This window comes from Lissotriton helveticus, chromosome 5_1 (assembly GCF_964261635.1).
Source record: "Lissotriton helveticus chromosome 5_1, aLisHel1.1, whole genome shotgun sequence".
NCBI lineage: Eukaryota > Metazoa > Chordata > Amphibia > Caudata > Salamandridae > Lissotriton > Lissotriton helveticus.
Window position 1 is genome coordinate 1,784,412,950 of NC_136065.1, and position 14,585 is coordinate 1,784,427,534.

A 14,585-nucleotide genomic window follows, 5' to 3' on the forward strand; every position below is an offset into this window, starting at 1 on the left:
GCTACTATTCTTTAAATCATTGCATGGTATGGGGATTAAGTACCTTTACAGAAGGGTTGCACACTACGTTCCTTCAAGGATTTTGAGATCTTCCTCGATGAATCTAGCCATGGTTCCTAGATTTTCCCACATCCGAGCTAGGGGCTCCTCGTTTGGGTTTCTTGGTGCTCAGGCCTGGAATGCGCTGACCGCTTCACCGAGAGCGGTGACAGATTTAGTTAATTTCAGGAAGCGTCTCAAAACTTTGTTTTTTAATCAGTAAGTGTGAGTACTCGGCCCCCGCTTTCCGTTGTCCCCTTTTCCCTTCTATTTTCTGCAATTGTAGCCGGTAGGGAAGGGGTAATCCAGGGGCCTCTGATGCGCCAGGACACTCTTTTGAATAGCTGTGCGCTATAGAAATGCCTTTATTCATTCATTCATTTGTCCCTTAGACCAGTGTTGTTACACTGTGTGCAGTCTGTGTTCCGCGGTCTGTGCTGCACGTTCGAGTGTGCACTGGACCTCTGCCCTGTGATGCAATTGGTTCAATCTACGGATATGGACCTGCAGGGGCATCGGCTGAGAGCTCATCTTCAGTGCTGTCCTATGTGATTACCGTTGCTACAGTATGCTTACTAGGAGTCATTCCTGGATGCTCCACTCCTGGATTCTGGCTCTTCTACTGCGGTTAAACTGCACTGTCACACCATCAGCATCTGCTGAAAGGGCTGGATATGACCATGTTTGTTCTTTGGAAAAAGCTCTTCATGCCACTGTGGATACATCGTAAGTGGGTTCCTTCATGGAATCCACTGACTCTCTGAACATGGGACACATTTTGGAAGCCTCATATACTTTTAATTTAGCACCTTGTTTTTAAATCAAATTGGCTTTTTATTTAGTTGCGTGCTTTTAATTCCTTTCTCAGTAAGCAATATTATCATATTGCTCGTACACTCTGTCCAAGGCTAAGCACATAGAATGCGAGGCTCCAGACAAACCATTGCATCAGCCCTGCACCTTAGATACAGTACGATTATTATGTAAACTGTACCTTTGCTACATACAGCAGAGGAGCACTTCTACTGGGGTTATCCTGGAACAGAATATACCTCTTTTTAACGCGTTCTTTTTCCCCACAGGGAATTACAACACTGTCGTTACAACGACCTTGCTGTAACCACGCATACTATTACCCCGCAAGTCATAACAGCTTTGCTTCTTCTTACTAATAATTGCAGTTCACACTTTCTATACAATACAAATGTCTCAATAAATGTTTGAAAAGTCAGATTTGTATCTTTCTTGTGTTTACCTTGGGCATGCAAAAGGAATAACAAAAGGGTAGATCTGTTTCCACAACTTCCTAGCGAAATAACAGCGGTCATGATCGAGGTTGCAGATTCCATCTGGTATGGTTAGGGGTTCATACGGGGCACTGTGAGCTAGCTAGGATTTGGGTCAACATTTTCTGGTATGTGGGCCGAGCACCCATAGTCTTAGGTTTGTTGTCTAGATAGTCTACTTAATTTGTAGGAAAAGTAGAACACTTGGTGACTTGATCTCTGATCTCCTGCTCTCAGATGAGCACTTCACCCAAGGATGGAGGCACCTGTCACTACAGTGGCTGCAGCATATGGAGGACAGAAAGACATCCCTTGCAATAGTTTCCCCCCCACCGACTGCCAAGCCAGAGCAGGGTCCCTGGAGATCACAGAGTAAGATAATTCTGCTCAGTGTTGGAACCATTGCCTGCAGAGGCAATTGTACCAATACAGATGGTAATTATCGAGGCACCACTAAAGGGTCCTCATTTGTCAGTGCATGAGTAGGAGGATGCAAGAAGCCCTCAGACCTAGCAGGCATAGGATCATCAGGACTGGAATACAACACACTCATGAAACATTAGAAGAATGGCCCTCAGTAGTGCTGCTACCTCCTGCTGCAGTATACAGGGTAGGTCTTCTGTCTGAATGTTAGAGGGATCATGCCACGGTCCTGTTGGAAGGGTAGGGCATGTCCCCTTTCTACAATCTGAGGGACCCACTGGTCCGCAGTTAAAGGCTTCAAGGCCTGCAGAAAGGAGGATAGCTCAGCCCAACCAGAGAGTTCACCTGCTCAGACATGGGTATACTAGAGCTGCATTCCTTATAGTGAGGAGCTGAAGGCCACCTTTTGGGTAACTGTAAACTTTTCCTTTCCCCAGCCTCGGTATTGTTAGAATAGAGAGTTTTGAGATTGCCACTGCCAAAAGTTAAATCCCCTTGAGATGCAACAAACCGTCCTGTGCGGACAGTAGCCATTTTGGGGAGACTGCAAACCAAGACAATGATCTGTAGCTCTGCTGTCCTTAAATCTCTTTAAAGAAGAATTAGCCTTGTTGCCATCGAAAGGGAAATACATAAGGATCACTTGAACATCAGGTGAAAACCCTGAAGACCTAAAGCAGGCAGGACGATGAAGAGCTACTAGAGACCCCATTGCCCTTGCATGTCTAGACTGGCCTTAATACTGTGCCTGGACACACCTTCACCATCTCAGACCCCCAGGTTATCTGTTAGGGGCTGAAGAACCATATGGGCATTATCCCTCAGTAAGTATGTGACATTAAATGATTTTAGGGCAAACCTACCTACAGAAAAAACCTTCCTCCAGGCAGCTTCAAGTTTCTTATAGTCCTATCAACTGAGGATGTCGGGAACGCACTAGAAATCTATTTTGGAAAGCATGAAAATGGTGCGATCAAGTGCTCTGGAAATGGGTGGACAGAAAGGAATGGACAATCCCTTGGAGCAGGCCTGTACCTCCTTGTCACCAACCTACTGATTGCCAAGGCGAAAATGGCATTTCCCAGCCTGCCATTACTGGGCCCAAGAGAGCTTTTTTGAAAGGCAACCACAGTTCAGATGCTTGTGCAGACATCTGAAACACTTCTGTTAACAAGATTTACTTTCCACTACTGTCAACTGAAGTTCCGGAAACTCAATTGACATGTGAATCACTAAGTGGAAGGAAGTCACCTTGGCAGGGGGTTGCCCTGAAAGGAACTCTACCTCCCCCTCCGGTGACATACCCACTCCACTTGCACTCCTCAATGCTAGACAGTTGGTCATATCCAAGGACAGGAGAGGTTGGAGGCTCACCGCTTTACTACTATCATCTACGCCATGGTGCACAAGCTACATACAGCATGTCTATGGGATCAGAGTCTGAATCAAAGATAGTTTTAGAATATTGTTCTGGTGCACCTTTCACTTGCTCTTTCCTTAGTTGCTCTTCTAGTTGGTGCTGGACTTCCCTCTAGGCCTATGCACTATCTCCTTGGATTTGGGAAGAGCTGATCCCTAGGACGACACTGCTGACTCCGTATCTGGGGCACCAGAGTTGGTGATTGTGGCGCTGCTATCAGCATTGGAGGCTTCAGGCAGGACGTAGGCTGCTGCAGCAGAGATTGGATCACTGGTGCAAAAGGTGGCATCAGCCTGACCTCAGTGATGCCAGAGTATAGGGTTGAATGGCATCAGGAAAAGAACTGCCAGTGTGATCCCATAAAGGGTTGCACAGAGCCCAAAGATGCGACAAGGGGATAGCTGACTGCCTAAATATGTTGAACATCATGTTGAGCAAGAAGGCAGGATCGACCACTTGACCAAAGAACTCAGGATAGGCCTGCAGTGGATTAGGGTACTGCAACAGTGCCAAAAAGGACCATGAGGTCTAAGGTTCGGGATGAAATGCTGGGGGGTAGCTCCAGGGACAATGACGCTGCTGGCACCATGTTTTCAGGAAGTTAAATAATTATCAGCTCCTGGTCAGATGGCGAATTTGCAGGAGAAAGAGAGCAAGTCAGGGATTTACCACCGGAAGAATAGTGGTATGGCTTCTTTTTATGTTTACGGTGTTTCTCCGTGGACGAAGATAGGGAGGACAGTGTCTTAGACCTTGGTTGGGACTGGTGTCAAGCTCATCCTGAGCAGGGCCATAAAATGTTTGGCCTCCATCTCCTTGATCGCCTTTGGATGCATGCTGAGACAGGAGAGAGACAACCTCCAGTCATGCTCTAATCCCAACCACCACAAACAAATGTTCCGGGGTCAGAAATGTACATCTGACTATCAAAATTCCTACAGGGTCTGAATCCCAAGCCCCAGATCTGTGTGAAATCATGCAGAAAAAAAGGAACTGACATTAGGGCACTTGGTTGGGAGCTTAATGGCTCCAGTGACGTCATGTGGTGTCGTTTCCAGCACCGACATAGACCTAGCGCCCCCTACCGGCATGGAAGAACTCTGTAACGTTTCCGGATCTAGTCTGGTACCTGCAATATTCTAGAAGTGAGGAATCTGCAGGTACAAGACTCTAGCAGAAACCTGAGAGCTAGCATTTTATTAGGACTGGACATCAAATAATGGATGCACTAAATATACCAACAGTTAACACGATTACACCAGGGTCAGCACAGTACAAAATATGAACATAAACATGGCATGGGTATCCATAACATAGCAGGAATTGGCACATTCCAAGGGCAGAATTATTCAAAGGGTAGGCATGCCGTCATGCATGGGTGCCCCTGTGTGTAAAGAAGTGCTATCATTATGCCAGGCCAGAATACTTCCCAGGATGGACAACACCATAATATGGAGCAGCATGAATTATGTTTCTATGTTCCAAGAAGAATTTAGCCTTCCCCAGATTCAATTTAACACATATTTACAGATCTGACATACACTCTCACTTTAAATGACTAACACATTAGAGCTCTAAAACGTTCATACACCTACGGTCCAAAATCACACTATCCGCCATTAAAGGGGGTAAGAAAATATCCGAGGTTTGCAGATCATTAATCGTATGCACACAACAAATACTTTCCACTAACTCTGATAAGCGTGTAATGGGGACACAACCCCCACAAAAACACAGATAGTTGATGTGCCAGCCCCTGTGAAAGATTGCCATCTCGGAGATACAGGCTTATTCAATTTGAATATTTACACTTAATATACTAAATGAGCCAATGTCCATGGTGCATGCAGATTGCGTTAGTCATTACATTTCTCAGATTAAATACAGAGATAGGATATTGTGTTTATAAGCTTTGGGATTGCATGGTCATTCAAACCTTCTGAAAAGAAGTAGAACGATTATTTACAATAGTGCCAGATCCACATATTACCCTTACTCCTAAAACAGCACTCCTAAATATACTGGCGTAACTACGACTAAACTGATATGAGAAAATGCAACCAGGGCTGAGACTTATCCTCGCTAAAAGGGACAAGGTAGACAGTTAGAGAGAGGATGAACGCAGAACCATGTTTGAATACGTAGAAGGCCACGTTGAATTCCTGCGGAACAGAGACACAAATAAATGAAGCAAGTGGATGCACACAACATGGGGTAAATGTACACAATATAAAAGTTATTTTTCACTCCTGATTAATGCTGACAATGGCCCACAACAGTAAACAAATAATGGATAATTATATATATATCTGTCCTATGCACGAGCTAATATGACAACATATTTGTTAGAGATGCAAGTAAGTGGTACGTGTTATTGTAAAATTATGTTTTATTTGAAAATGCTAATAAAACATTTTATATAAAAAAGAATTACCACAATTGGGCCAGGGCCAGCACAACAACAGGTTGGAGTACCATTGTAACAGAGATGCAAACAATATACCGAGAAGTACCTCAATTATGAGAAAGCCAATATAACACACGAGCCTCGGGAGCCGGCACCACGGCACCTCCTGGCTGATGGTAGCTCAACCTCCCCTGTTCCATTGAGCGATGACTACAACGCACCCCCTGCCACACTGACCGCGGATCCGAGCACTTGCCTATACGGCTGTACACTGACATACCTAACAACACTGTACTCCCAGCAACACGTCCTATCACTCCCCATTTCTCTTTATTTTTTCCCTCTCTTTTCTTTCCCGCCCCACTCGGCGGTCACTTAGTGGCACCTGAGACCTTATCTTTTTTCACAGTTTTTACCCTGTTTTGCCCTTTGTCCCCGATTGGGACTAGTTTGGAAGTTACTGTGACAGATTCAACTGCCATATTTGTTGAGCTATTGAATATGTTGACTTGGAGGATTGAACACATCCGATATTCGCCACTCCTGATCACACGACACATCTGGCGCTACCACACGCTGCCGATCAGAAATGAGGTGACCACGTAAAAGAGTAACGAGTATATGCCACCTCCTACTGAACTTCACCCCACAACACCCCGGGGTTGCAATGCCCTGCATATAGAGTGTTATTACGTACATTGCAGCTACATTACCTATCAATGTTGCCTTGGCCTCCCTGTTACACGAACTGGTACACATAGAAACTATCCTGATGAGCGATGCCATTGTCATACCTTACTGTACCGCATTTTCTATTGCGCAAATGTATGTGAAATATTACCTATTGTTTTATATTGGCATGGTGTATCTATGTATCAACTAACTGCTTACATAAACCAACAAAATATATTCAAACAAAAAATGAGAAAGCCAATATAACATCAAGGATATGCACTTGCACAGCATGGATGCACAAGATGTCAGTTATAGAGGGTAGCTTACCCCGTTATTCCAGGGAGGTCCTAATCGTTTATATACCTAAACCGGGTGTGCCCCTTTTCAACTTTCCTAAATTGTGGCCGCTGGTGGCAAAATTCTTAGTGAAGTCATTGCTGAGAGGATACTATGGTGCTCCCTGACCTAATCCATCCTGATCAAAATTGGTTTGTCCCTGGAAGGAGCACCTGCCTAAATATTAGAAGATTCTACAGAGTTACAGAGTTGACTCCTAAGACTTGATCCCGCTCAGCTTGCTTGGTGCTTCACCAGAAAAAAGCATTTAACACCTGGACTGGCACTACCCGTTTAGGATATTCATGAAATTCTATTTCGAAGGGTGAATACAAAGATTGTATTTCAACCCACTTCCAAGTTCACATGGGTATCGGTAAAGGATATCCACTATTCGTGTTAAAATGTGCTCTAGGTATGGAGCCTTCGGTTATCAATATGCATCAAGAAGGGGATTACGTTAGAAGACAGTATTCACACCATATCGTTATTTGCGGATGATATGTTCATTCATGTACAAGACATTGCTGCAGACCATGGAGCTCTAGCTCAAGCCCTGCAAGCATTTGGCAAGGCCTTGGAGCTTCAGATTCCCTCGCCCCCCGGAAACCCGGCTGTACACACGGATACGGGTAGAGGCCACTCAAGTGGGAAGGCGCGTCTCTCCACCACTTGGAAACCAGGATGTTCCATTCCAAACCAGATTTACTTGAATGGAACTTCACGTTTCACCCTTGAGGGTCAAATTAAGTTCTGGAGAACACTCCTGCTCTTGGTCATAGGACACATCGCCTAGTCCAAGATGGTGATGATTCCCCACCAATTGGACTAATTTGTTAACCTCCAGCTATAGCACCTGAATAAATTATTTCAGGACCTTGACATGCTGGTGGGAAAGCTTATACAGTACAATGGACATCGCAAAGTTGCACTGGCTAAGCAGCAACTTCTGTTTGACAAGGGTGGACTTGGGAGCCCTAGCATTGAACATTATTATTGTGCCACCCGGTCACAGTGGGCATGCCGCTGGTACTCCAGACACTCGTTAGAAGACACACGTGCGGCACAAGTCTCCTTCCATCTCAAACTTCTATTTTGGCTCTTCAAACCACACACCAAACTTAGTCCTGGGCAGCCCAGGTTTCTGCTCATAGCGCTTAACTGTTTAAGGAGCTTGCTGATGGCCCTACCTGTGATACTTTAAGTGCTTGCTATCCCCCATACTGGGTTTACCTAAACACAAAGGTGATCTTAATGCCATAGACTTGAGACACTGGAGTGCAGTAGGCTTAATAACGCTCTGTTTCAAGATGGCAAACATCTCACCTTCGACACACTGAGAGCAGCTTGATTTTCACAGGAGCAAGGACTTGACTTATAGAGTCTTAACCAACGCGTTCTAGACTAAATGGAATATTACGCTGATGAGCCTCGAGCACATGCATTCATGCAAACCCTGTTCATAATGGGTAGTAGCTGCGACGTGGAGTGGGAGGCCATTCCATGCTTTGGGTGACTATGTGACGTTACATCGCGATCCAAATGATTGTGGTACGTTACATCGCAGTTTTTACAACGCAAGTTGTTACAACGACTTGCGCTGGACTTAGGAATAGTATGATCTACTATTCCAACACCAGTCTACAGTAGGGAAGGTGTTGGAATAGTAAATCATACTATTCCTTAGGTTAGAGCGCCATCCAGCGCAAGTCGTTGTAACGACTTGCGATGTAATACCCGCGATGTAAAGGCATTGCGATGCAATGCCCACGTGGTAATGGATGTCTCCCTTTTGGGGCGATGTAAGAGAATGTCAATCCTCCTGATCTGGTTCACACAGGCACGCAACTCATGCACATGCAAGCACCAGCATTTAAGATGGCTCAGGCAGATAATGGTCACATTGGACATCTGCAGTGAGCTAAAGGTCACATTTTAAATCCTGGCAAGGCAGACTCAGACTTTCGGCAATCCAGAGTTAGAAAATTGAGTACCATTAAATTCAGAAACTGTAAGTTTATGTCATTTGCAGCACTTAGAAACAGCAGAAGTGTGAATATAAAGGTGTTATGTAAGAAACAAGTTATTAGCCAACATTTATTTTTATTCTTACCGGCATCCTACTCTCACTCGTCAGCTGGCTGCCTTCCTTGGTTCAGTCTGGCACACTCTAAACCGTTACTCTGAGCGCCTAATCTCTAAACCTGTTTCAACCACGGCAGGTCATGAGTCACACTTGTGGCCCCCATTACTAATTGGCCAGTAATCGGAGGTTGGTATACTGGGGCCAGAGATAGCGATCACGGCTAGAATCTGAAACCCAATTACCAGCCGTTTTGAGTTACAGGACTGAAATTGAGGAACACATGTGCGCCGGATATACCAGGTTTAATCCTAAATGTCTCCCCAATTATTAGCCCAATTCTACACATACATTTTTCACACCTTCTGGAGGAGATATATATGCACGAAAATTAATTCGGTTTTAGCAGATGCATTTCAGACCAGGTTATTCTTGTAATTGTGCCAGGTGGTAGTCCCACCTCTCCCAAGATTTTGCTTAGACCAATTTAGAATGGTGTACTTGCTGAGATTCTGAGTTCAGGTCCTGTTTAAAGATCCTGTGCTGTTTCAAACTGTAATTGGAACACAGCGCCTGACGTTGGGTTCTGAAAGCTAACGTACAGGGCTTGCTGGAAAGCCGTGGGTCCCGAATCAGGCCCCATCTCCGTAAAAGAATACTGTTTATTGATGAGCAGAACAATACAAACTATGCATGTCTGAAGGGCCAAATATGGTTCCACAGCCCATCAGACCTGTGTTTTGTTTCTCCTTCTACTCTTGAAGGGTCTGAAGAAGCAAAGCTACTTTTCCAAACCCACAGAGGCAGGGTAAAAAGAGATACAAATGCCTTTGTGACAAGTTACATTCTCTCACTGCCACCCTCCAACAGTGTCCCTCATCGCTCCATAGCCCCTCACCCTATTAACCTCCTACTCGAACTCCCTCATTGACACCCTCAAGCAGAGCCCCTCATCTCTCTGTAGCCCCTGCCCCTCATGACCTCCTCCTCAGACTCCCTCACTACCACCCCTCCACCAGTGCCCCTCATCTCTCCCTAGCTCCCCCCTCCACCCCATGACCTCTTACTCGGATTCTCTCACTGCCACGCTCCAACAGTGCTGAACTGCAAGTAACACAAGGATCTCTGTGACAAAGGCAGTAAACCACTGAGCTATCCACATAAAATACAGTTAATCTGCATTTAAAAACTACTAACAGACAAATGATTGCTCTCCAGCAGGATCATTAATCCCCAGATTTATTTGGGCATTTTGTATTGTCTTATTGTTGTCCTGCATCAGCCATGATTATGATAAAAACTATTCAAATGAAGCACACAAGAAGTATGTGTCCTGCTGGGCCGGGCAGATTTAAAAAAGAAAAACCAAATAGTAACACATTCTCTTACCTACTCCATATAAAAAGCTTTGTGTCACAGCCCGATGTGATAAGCAGCTGCAGGGGTCAGGAAAGGTAATAGGAATAAACAAACTTCTTTTCTCGTGCACTCCATCGAAAAAGAAATATCCACACAGCAGAACAGGAGGCAAGGGTGACCCTTGTCGCCTTTCGCCAGTGGAGATGAAGGGGTGAAAAAATAAAGAAAGCTCCGTTAATATGTAAATGGTCTTTTAAAGACCTGTGAAGTACTCGGGTGCCGATAATCTCTAAAACTGTCTGTGTGTGCACGCCCAGGAAGCTGTCTGATGGTTACCCTTTCGCAGGGCCTTTGTATATCACAACAATAAATCAAAATGTTTACAACTTTGCTGCTTTTTTACTAGAACATTGGACAGAGCACCAGGCTGCAGCCAGGCGCCCAATTGCTGTTTTTAACTTGGGCAGATTTGCACTGTCACTTCATAGATGGGGTAGGTGCTCCCTCTAGAGTGGGGAGGGCTTCAATGAGGGGCCCTGCATTGCGCACCCTTCTCTAAAATGTCCAACATAATATCAGTTCTACACTTCTTTCGCATGCTAAAAGAAAACGGGGGACTGAAACAGAGAATACGTATTCATTGGCCATTTTTTGAACCGGTCTTTAGAAACTACACCCAGAACCGAAATCCGATAATCCATAAACCTAAAGCCATATTCCGTAGAGTACAATCCTAAAGGAAAACCCTCTCATTAAAAGGAAATCGTGCATGCAGGGACAACCATGGACTTTTTGCAGCAGTAGAAATACGTGCACAAGCTAGATTTAAGGTAAATTTATATGTGCCATGTTACGCTACTGATGATGGTCAGTATTACAAAAAGGTATCACCTATCTGCACAAGTATCTTCCCAGTGTCTCGGAGTACATTTTAAATATCTATCACATGGCAATCTTTATGGCCCATCAATGAAACTCGGAATCAATAGTAAAACCAGTAATTTCATGGGATCCATTATCACAAAAACATTGGTGGTGCCCTCGTCATACGGGTAGGTCTATCTAAGCCCAGCTGGGATATTATGCTCCATGTGCCCGCCACTCACAACAGGTGTATAAAAGCCCTGACAGACGTCTGTCTAATCCTGCTGCCCACATTATCCCCACTCTCCTTTCTTGCTCATTATTTTGTTTAATTTCATTCCACATTCTTCCTCCAGCTTTCCCTTTTTATCTTGTTCTGTCCTGACACTTCAGTGTTTTTCCTCTCTCTCTCCATCTGTTATAGTGCATTTCGCTTCCTTTATCTCTCTATGTTTTTATGAACCACTGGTTCCATCCTCTTTTCTTCTCACTGGGACAGAATCGATCTCTGGAGAAGGATGAAATGCCCTGCGGTTTGGGAGGAGAGCTGCTTCCTTTACCTTCGATCTGTTAATTCTCAGAGCAGAGCTAGGACCGTTTATCATGATGCGCCCGCAGTTTATTCTTTAATGCCGATTCGGCTCTTCGAGGTTCCAGACAGGTCACACCAGAATTAATAAAGCAAAGGGCCAACGCCACTTAAACATCTAAGGATGAAAACACTACGGTTGGTTAACGCTACTAAGATGTTCGACTGCCCCTAAACAACAGTGTCGGCACTAAGGTGTACATATTTTAAAGTGACAGTTCTGCTTCGATTATATAAAAATACTAGCGGGCATATTTCCCCATGAAACAACTTAAGTTGTCTTAATAGCGCATGTGAATTTTCAAACCCTAGAAGCGTGAGGCATGAGACTAGTTTAATGAAGTTCAGCTGCTGGGCCATGTTAGAGGGTATGCCCATGATGTATGGCCTCACCTTTACCTCCAAGATACCGACACAGTCTAGATGCCATTAAAATACTTGACATCACTTAAATAGGGGTTAATGGAACGAGACCTACTTCTTCTCTATACTGTGTTGCGGTATTCAATAAAATTGGGATTTGAAGGACATTTACCGCACTGTTTGGACTTCAGGAGCCGCCTGTAGTTTTCAGGAAGTGACAAATCTCAATTTATTAAATTGCCTTTCAGCTTCTTTATCTGATCAGTTTCTTTGTGCCGACACGTACTACAGCGAGACTGTGCCCGTAGCTGATAAACACTGCGGGAAAAGGCAGGCTCTTCATTAAGGGCCAATGCGCTCTATGCTCACTATTCAATGTATCAATGGCCTGCCTTCCAGACTAAATACACATTGCTGTTAACGAAAAAGCAGACACTTAGCGATGAAAACGAAAGCAATCTCAGGCACTCGCTTATATAGCAAAAACAAGCATTGACTAAGCCAATAAGTCTGGCTTTTTGGTATGATGGTGCCCAGTGGTTATTCTCTAAACATTGTTATTGCAAATATATGAATACAAAAGTACATTTAAAAAACATGCTGGCACCTAAACGTGGAAGGGGAGATTAACGGGCACCAGCGCCTGGCAGAGGATTAAAGAGGCATGAGGTGGATTTAAGACTACCAGCATTGGTATTCAGACAGTCGACAATTAATAGTGCCAGCCGCGGGCTTCAGAGCAGCAATTTGGGCACCAGCACTCATTCTTTTATAAATGAAGTACTGGTCTGCCTCATTTGAAGTACAGAAGAGGTGCCACTTGAAGAAGCTTTCTTACATTTTGAAACACCTTTTTTTGTTCAAATAATGTTATTAGCTTTTCGAAAAAGAAAAAAAAGCATGCAATCAGACACTCATTCATGCGATACAAACAACATGTATGAGGTACAGGATGCTCGTGAGATAATTGTTTACAAGTTGTAGTTGTTATGGCTGAGAGTCTAAAAACCATCCAGGTGAGCAATGGCACAACTATGGGCTGTGTCCACAGTGTAACTAACAAAGCGCATGTGTTCAAGAACACAAAAAGTAACAACTTGAATGAATTCAATTTGATGGGTGGGTTTAGTACCAAAGAGTATGGCATTATTTGTATCGCCTATATAGCAAAAGTCTCCAACAAAAAGAAGTGATGGGAGAAAACAGAGTATGGGCGGAGGGCTGAGGAAGGTGGGGTATGTCGGCTTCATGACCCTAGTATTAACCTTTAAGGGACAAGCCCACTTAAGTGACAAGTCATAGAACCCTGAGAGCTTAGTTCCATGTATCTATCCAGGGATCACCAAACCATGTTAGAGATTGGTGGCGAGGATTCCCTTCCTGAAACACCTTTAAATGTTTTTCATGTAGTGCAAATTCTAGGCTTCCACTCCTCTTTGTCAGGTAATACACAAATAATACTCTCTGTAGTGTGTACGACAGGCGGGCAACTAGAGCCAAATTTCGGGGGGGGGCTGAAACATATTTAGGGGGGGGGCTAATTCTTCCACCTTAGACAGAGTGGCTGTAAGAAGGGGTCAGCACACAACAAAAGCCTAATTTGCAAGTAAATGGTCTTTTAAAGACCTGTTAAGTACTCAGGTGCGGCTGCAATAAGATGCTTGCCAGCCCGCGAAGCTGTCTCTGCCCGGGCTGACGGACACGACGGGGAGGGCTGAAGCCCCGTGAGCCCAATGGGTGTTGCGTGCCTGGTGTACGACACTAAGCAGAATGTCTTCTGGACCGTAGCTATTGTTCGATCCTAACTGAAGGGTACACAGAGCATCAGACAGATGCTATGTCCTGCTATGTTTCGAACTAGAGAACTACAGATAAACAGTAGTATTTGCCAATTGCCACGCTGAACTGTCGCGCCATCAGATTAGTGAAAACTACAGTCTTTCCCTTAAATGACAACGATATAAGTGAATCAAAATGAGGGCCATGCATATCATTGTAACAGGAGTAATAGTAATTTGCAGATAAAGTGCTCTTTAACACCATTAAATCCAAGCACCATTTTAGCACAGAAAATGTTTAGGATCCCAAGAGTGGCATTAGAGGCTGAATAGAATCTTTTATCAAAGCTCGTACATAATCTATAAATTATTACTGCATATGGACTAGGAACTGGGTGGAGATTTGTCAGCAAAGAGCACTGTTCCCCATCTGCTATTGAAACTTGTTAGGTTTGCTTACATAGCTACTATGTGCAGTGGTACTGGAACAATTTTCAGAGTCCGGGCGCAGCCATCAACGTTACATCACTGAAGTCAAAGGAATTGTGAAAAATCCAAGCAGTACACAAAGAACAAGAGTAGCAAATAAGCCACATCCATTCAGCGAGAAATTGATAAGGGTGTAGTACGATGCAGTTTGGAGCACACTTTAGCAAATATATATCACAAAAGCATAATGTATTTACACACTTCCGTTTACAAAAAAGACCACTTTCCAATGAAATGGCCACTAAATTTCCTAACATACAGTTTTAGGCTAAAACTATAACAGCGCACAAATGATAATGAGTGGCAAAGGGGTTTCAGAAAATGTCTATCGATTGCGACTCACCAAGTCAAATGTCTTGATTTGATTTCAACCTATTAACATCTTTGTTTCCATCACATTTCATATTTAAAAATTTGCTTCATTTGGAATTTCCTACTGCTGATATGTTTCGAAATACTTAGTACAGTTCATTT

At 44.1% G+C, this 14,585-nt stretch overlaps 1 protein-coding gene across 5 annotated transcripts in view; it reads right to left on the reverse strand.

Moving 5' to 3' along the window:
- TANC2 (tetratricopeptide repeat, ankyrin repeat and coiled-coil containing 2) overlaps nucleotides 1–14,585 on the reverse strand; it is a 2,511,073-nt gene that overhangs the window by 1,419,435 nt on the left and 1,077,053 nt on the right. The window lies entirely within an intron of this gene.